Genomic DNA, 7,439 nt, shown 5'->3' on the forward strand with positions numbered 1-7,439 from the left:
TGTCAGTTTTCGGTGTTTAAGTTCCGTTTAGTTCAGTTCAGTTCAGTGTGGTTTAATATTTACTGCTAAGAGTCCAAACACTGAAGAGTAATCTATCAAGTCCAGTACTATACCTACACCAACCCTAAACCTAACCTCACAGTAACCTGTTGTGTTTTATTAATGTCCACTACAACTAAACCAACCCTAAATCCTGTAAATGTGAGGGTAATCCACCCTCACATTAACCTGTTGTGTTTTATTAACAGCTACTACAACTACACCAACCTTAAACCCAACCTCACATTAACCTGTTGTGTTTTATTAACGTCCACTACACCTACACCAACCCTAAAACCACCCTCACATTAACCTGTTGTTTTTTATTAACGTCTACTACAACTACCCCAAACCTATACCCAACCTAACATTAACCTGTTGTGTTTTATTACTGTCTACTACACCTACACCAACCCTAAACCACCCTAACAGTAACCTGTTGTGTTTTATTTATATCCACTACACCTGCACCAACCCTAAACCCACCCTCACATTAACCTGTTTTATTAATGTCAACTACACCTGCACCAACCCTAAACTTACCCTCACATTAACCTGTTGTGTTCTATCAACGTCCACTACACCTTCACCCACCCTAAACCCACCCTCACATTAACCTGTTGTGTTCTATTAATGTCTACTACAACTACAACTACCCCAACCCTTAACCCAACCTCAAAGTAACCTGTTGTGTTCTATCAACGTCCACTACACCTACACCAACCCTAAACCCACCCTCACATTAACGTGTTGTGTTTTTTTAACATCTACTACACCTACACCAACCTTAAACCCAAGTTCATTGTAACCTGTTGTGTTTTATTAACATCTTCTACACCTACATCAACCCTAAACCCAACCTCAGGGTAACCTGTTGTTTTTATTATGTCTTCAAACCTACCCCAACCTTTAACCTATCCTCACAGTAAGCTGTTTTTTATGTCTACTACATCTACACCAACCCTAAACCCAACCTACCGGTGGTGTAAGTCCCTCCCACTTGGAGGTTACCCCACCTACTTGTGGTGTAATCCCTCCCACTCTGAGGTCTCCGGGCTGCAGCGATACATACTTCAATTAGAATGCAGCATAAATCATTGACTAATGGTGGATCTCACACAACTGTCAAGTTGTTCCGCCCCATGCCAGCACACACATCATCAGAGGGAGGGGGAGTTATTTTGATGAAATATAACAAGGGCATAAGGTTTAAATAATTGATGCTCACTGATAAATCATTTATAATAAACAAGCAATATTCCATTAATAAAATAAGAAGAATAAAAGACAATATTTTCAAAATACAGAAATCTATTTTAGTCGTCAGTGCTGCCCCCGGTCTCACGGGCTGTTTTTGGGGTGAGCAGGGGGATCCCCTTCAAAACGCGGAGCCCGGTCTGAGGCCCCCACGCCTTCCTCATAACAAAACACACTGGACTTCCCCTGCAAAGGGGTGAACGTACGTCTCCAGAAGCAGATGCAAGCCACCGTGTGTTTGTGATGCACGAGTGAGATAAGCCGACTGCTGAGCTCTGCATGTGTTCGACTGCGCTGGAGGGAAAGTCCCACGCGACTGACCCGCACACAGCCCAGAGTGGCAGACATGCTGCACTTTCCATATTCTGAGTCTTCACACTCGCACTCAAATGGAAAACATGGCAGGCCATCTGTGATGCGCTGTGATGTAATCTCCATAGGTGCTGTGATGTCACGGGTTCCTGCAGTGGGCGGGAAGATGTATCCTGACATCAGAGACCCTCTTTCGTGTGTCTCCTTTAAACGCCCACTTCAGATCATTTCCATTTTACTATAAAGAAGCAACTACAGATAAAAGTCATCTTTGATGTCTGGAGATAAGAGGTGGGCAGGGGGAAACCGTACTCGCACTCTGTCACTAGAAGTTACAGCAAGACTGCAGTTAAAAATAAATAGGTGTAATTAAGTGCTAACATTACATAGCAAGTGCTTAAAATAGTAAAAAAAAATTTGAGCTCTGTTATTCAAGTGACATTTTTCATATTGAACCAAATCAGTCTTAAATATAATACATTTGCAAAATATAATTCAAACATCCACAACGCCAGTCACATTTACAAAATCCAATTTGTCAGTTCAAAACAAATCTTAAATGCACAAATCCAGCTTGTAAATTAAAACACGATTCTAAAATACACAAATCCTGTTCGTAAATTCAAAACACGATTTAAAATTACACAAATGCAATTTGTAAACTAAAACATGATTCAAAAATGCACAAATTCTTTTCGTAAATTCAAAACACGATTCAAAAATCTAATTCGTAAATTCAAAACATGATTCTAAAATACAGAAGTCCTTTTCGTAAATTCAAAACATGATTATAAAATACAGAAGTCTTTTTCGTAAATTCAAAACATGATTCCAATCCAAATCGTTAATTCAAAACATGATTCAAAAATATACAAATCTATTTCATAAATTGAAAACACGATTCAAATCAAACTTGTAAATTCAAAACACGATTCAAAAATTCTAATCGTAAATTCAAAACATGATTCTAAAATACAGAAGTCATTTTTGTAAATTCAAAACATGATTCAAATCCAATTCGTAAATTCAAAACACGATTCAAAAATATACAAATCCATTTCGTAAATTCAAAACACGATTCAACTCTGAATATTCGGTCTAAAATAGCATGCAAGTATGGCTTAGTAATAAGTGTAATTCCTGCACAGTGCCGGTCAAACAATAAGCAAACAGTAGTTGCTTTTGCACAAAGCTTGTGAGAGAGTGAGACCAGCGATCCTTGCATGCATGAAATATTGCATATAATGACAAGTTTTGCTCGCTACACAACTGAAAACATGCTAGATATAATAGTTTTTCATTCGCAATTGTAGTATTAATGTATTATAAAGTTTTCTAACTGGCGAATGACATGATACATGCGCATATTCTGTCATCATTCAAGGATCTTCATGTTCTTCTTATTTTGAATCTTCTATTCTGTGAAACATACAAATAAACACGAGAGCATATTACAATCTTTTGTCTGTTTAAAAAAAAAAACAATGGGGTCCAAAACAAGCAACATTGAACTGTAACATCTTGTGGATTGGACATAAAGCAAATGGTTTGAGCAAGATTATTGTGTGCAAATTGTATTAATCTTAAATTAACTTCTTAAACTTTAAATTTTATATACTAGTTCAATTTCAATTGTAACATTTTAGAGGATTAAAAAAATATTTATATTAACTTTTACATATATTTTATATAACTTGTCTTTAATGCATTTTAGTGCAATTTAAACTTAATCATCTATCTTTTTTTAGTTGAAGATGTATTCTGAAATCTTAAACTCAAGTGCTTTTTTGGGATTGCCTTCCCAAATTTAAAAGCTTTCCTAATCCACACGCAGAGGTGTAAATATAAAAATTTGGTATCATTTTAAAGAAAACCCTTTGGGTTTTCATAAAACCCTACTGAAAGTGTTTAAAATAACTGCATACGTTGTCTGTGTTATTATAAACACCTAAAAAAGTGATTTTTGTATTTTTTTTATAAACTCAAATTTGAAAGTGTACCTTTTAGGTTCTTTGTGGTCTAGGTTGCTGTAATTAGTTTTGGTGGTTCCTGCACATGTCTGTAATCATAAGAAAAATAAAAATGCAAAAGTTATTGTATTCTAACTGATCTATAAAAGCCTCAGGGATCGATCATTGTTTTCATATTTCACTATTTTTTTGTTTGATCAAACATAATTCACTCTGTTTGGACCACGTCAGACATATAAAAGGATTAATTATGTACATCACCTCAAAAACAGAGGAGAAATGAGAGTGGTCTGGATGCAGACCTGGTGCAGAGCAACCTGAGCTGCATCCAATGCTTTTTAATACACTCACCCAACCCCACCCCTAACCCTTCCCCTCGCAGTTATGTCACTCGCTCTATTTGAGTGCATTGTGTCTGACACTGCATCACAGAGTGATGCAGCCCCAGCTTGCATCATAAAGGCTGAATCCAGATACTATTGGAAGAAATGGCCCTGATGCGCACAGCATAAGGTAAGAGATGGAGCTGTCTGGGCTATCTGGGGCTGCTTATTGATCATAAATGTATTGTTTTCACTTCTGCCCCATGGAACATGTACATGTGTCATATATGAATATGAAAAATATGAAAATGAAACCAATGTTCAATACCCAGCTCGGGTATCCAAAATACTGTGTTTTTAAATGTAAATAACTTTTGTACTGTAGAATAAAAACCAAAGTTATGCATATGTGCATAAAATACAGCTTCTACACGTTCCAACGAACCCACGTAAGGGGTCTGGTGCAATGCTAGCCCTTTAAATCTTATCGGGAAAGTCGACGTCTCGTCCGCGGGGTTTGAGAGGTTAATGATGCATGACAGGTAACAGTGTTTGTTCATTGTAATGTTCAGAAATGTTGTAACTGCATTCTGAAACTGGTTGAAAATAATTCACTGATATGAACTTGATTGATAAGGTTATAAATGTGAATGAGTTATACTAAAAACGGTTGTAGCCTAAAATTTAGTTGTGTTTGAGTGCATTCTGTGGAGTCTATGTGATCTGATTTTGGGATAAACACACCTATTTAGATCTAATGACTACTGACTTATTATAAGAAAGCATGACTGATCAAAGCAAGACTTTTTGAGCAATTATGTACTTTTTGAAATCATAGGCTTAGTTTCTTTTTTTTATCTTAACTCTAAAACCTTCTAATCCAAGTTTAGTCATCTAGGTCTGCCGGGTGTTGGCATGCAGATCAAGTATACAAGACAACAAAGTAATCAGTGGTAAAAAAAAAAAAGTTTCAGGTCTCTTTACAATCTTTTAATCTCTTTACAACTTAAGCCCAGCTCACACAATGTGATTTTTAATAATCCTTTGTGTTTGTATCTTGTTCAGTCTGTACAACTTTTGATCTCCATGTCACACTAATAATAATAATAATAATAATAATAAATTTTATTTAAAGGCCCCTTTCTGTCAAACTCAAGGACACCATACAATAAAACAAGAACAACAAAACAACAAGAAAGATAATAAAATATATACACAGCAATAGTGCAGAAAAAATTAAATTAAATAGGTATTAAAAGCCATCCTAAATAGGTGGGTTTTGAGTCTTGATTTGAATAGTGTGAGGGAGTCAATGTTTCTGAGGGCAGTTGGTAGTAAGTTCCTAATCCGGGGAGCAAAACAGCTGAATGCTCTATTGCCTATAGACAAGTGGAGCGAGGAAGAAGATCGCAGGGTGCGGGAAAGATCAGAAATGTGGATGAGGGCAGACAAATATGGAGGGGCGAGATTGTATAGCTTTCAATGTTAACAGCAAAATTTAAAAAAAAATAAAAAAAGAACAGGTAACCTGTGAAGCTGCTGCAGGACAGGGTTGATTTGATGAAAAGAAGGGGTTCTGGTGATGATTCTGGACCAACTGAAGTTCACGGAGGGATTTAAGAGTGAGTCCAAGGAGAAGGGAGTTGCTGTAATTTAAACGAGATGTGGCTATGGACAAGAACAGCAGTGGCATGAGGGGTAAGAGAAGGGCGGAGACGGTTAATGTTGCGAAGGTGGAAGTAAGCAGACCAGCTGATGTTATTGATGTGAGAATCAAAAGATGTCAGTTGTCATGCTTTTAGACTGAATTACATTTAGATGCTCCAAACACACAGATTCATGTGGAGTTTGAAGTCATCAATGCTTGTCACGTTCAGTCACCTGTGTTCTTGAATGATATTTTACAGCAAACGTTAAGAATCTGTAGCATTTATTTGTATATAGCATACCTTGATAATAAAACCAGAGTATTATTTTTTCAATATTTCCCCAAATGTGTTTTGAAGTTCTCGTGCTAATTGCATCATCATGTTCAACACTCATCACAAGTGAAGTCACACTTCAGGAAAGTGTCTGAAAGCATCTGACAGAGTTTCATTGCAGGGAAAGTTTGATTGCAACAGCCGACAAGCTGTTTGTGAACATTTCAAACCATTAATCAGAAAACTAGGATTAGGATTATATGAATCTGTCAGAACTGTCTAAATTTACCAACCTGATCCCACAAGGAAATGTAAGTACATTTTGTCAGTTCAGTGGATAACTCATACAAGTTCAGTCGTACGAAAATGTACAATTTTAAAAAGAAGGCATGGCACCTAAACCCAACCGTCATTTGGGGGATAAGCAAATCATACTAAATTGATGAATGAGATCTTATGTATGCTTACGAATTAGCCACTAAATCAAAAAGTTACAAATTGGTGCGAGATTGTGTTAAAATTTACCTCAGATTATTACCTCAGCACGCTGTGAGCAAAATTAGTTATGTATTTTTACGTTTGGCACGTTGTAAGTTCACAACGACTTCAGAAATTCAAGACGTGTCGTGTTTAAACCCGGTGAAACTGCGCATTGAGGGTAAAAATGACAAATGTTTAAACTGCGCACAATTATGTACACCAGAAACAAGGTTTAAAATCCATGCCTCAGTTGTCAAACTGTGCATGTTTATATGAACAAAAGAAATGTTATAGTTGGCACTAAACAGTATTTTTTCCCTTATTGTGACGTATGAAAAGGTGTTTTGATTCTGTCCTTTAAAATATAAATGGACCATTGATGTTGTTAAAATGGATTTAGATTCAATGTCAGTTTTGCACTCAGCTGGGGAATATTGTTCTCCACCCGGCACATTGCTGATATCTTTATATGTAGGATCTTTTATTATGGAGCTCAATGGTGAGATTTTATTAAAGACTTCAAGGGCACATGTATTTAAAAAAAAATGAGTGAAAACAAGATGAATCCTTTATAATAATCAATACAATACTTCATATTAAAATAAAAATTTATTTTGACTTCACAGTGATCACATTAACAATGTTTATGCACATTGTTATTCTTTCATCAAGTGAAAAAAAAAGTTTGTTTTGGTAATCATTAGCTGGCAGCTAGCTCTCTGCAGCTCTCACATGGTCACCTACTAAAGCTAAGCAGGGCTGCGCCCAGTCAGTACCTGGAATGGAAGGCCACATGGGAAAGCTAGGCTGCTGCCAGAAGTGGTGTTAGTGAGACCTGCAGGGAGTGCTTAACCTGCAGTCTGTGTGGGTCCTAACGCCCCAGTGTATTGATGGAGAGAAGTGCCTACAGTAAGTGCCTTCTTTTAGATAAGACGTTAAACTGAGGTCCCAACTCTCTGTGGTTGTTAAAAATTCCACAATGTCTTTCGGGGGTGGGGGGAGTTAGGGTTTAACCTCGGCATCCTGGCCTGTTCTGTCCTCCATGGCCTCCTAACTGACTTCATAACTGGCTCCATTACCCACCTCTCTCCAAATCAGCAGGTGTGAGGACTGCTGCAATATGGCTGCCGTTGCAT

The 7,439-nt window shown here is 37.1% G+C and overlaps 1 protein-coding gene across 1 annotated transcript in view; it reads left to right on the forward strand.

The window, feature by feature from the left end:
- The first annotated feature begins 2,794 nt into the window (after nt 1–2,794).
- Nucleotides 2,795–7,439, forward strand: part of si:ch211-197h24.9 — a 188,113-nt gene continuing 183,468 nt past the window's right edge. The window contains exon 1 of the mRNA XM_087285999.1: nt 2,795–3,001. The gene's annotated coding sequence lies outside the window, so the exon portion shown is untranslated. The remainder of the gene's footprint in view (nt 3,002–7,439) is intronic.

This window comes from Danio rerio, chromosome 16 (genome assembly GCF_052040795.2).
Source record: "Danio rerio strain M-AB ecotype USA chromosome 16, GRCz13ab, whole genome shotgun sequence".
NCBI lineage: Eukaryota > Metazoa > Chordata > Actinopteri > Cypriniformes > Danionidae > Danio > Danio rerio.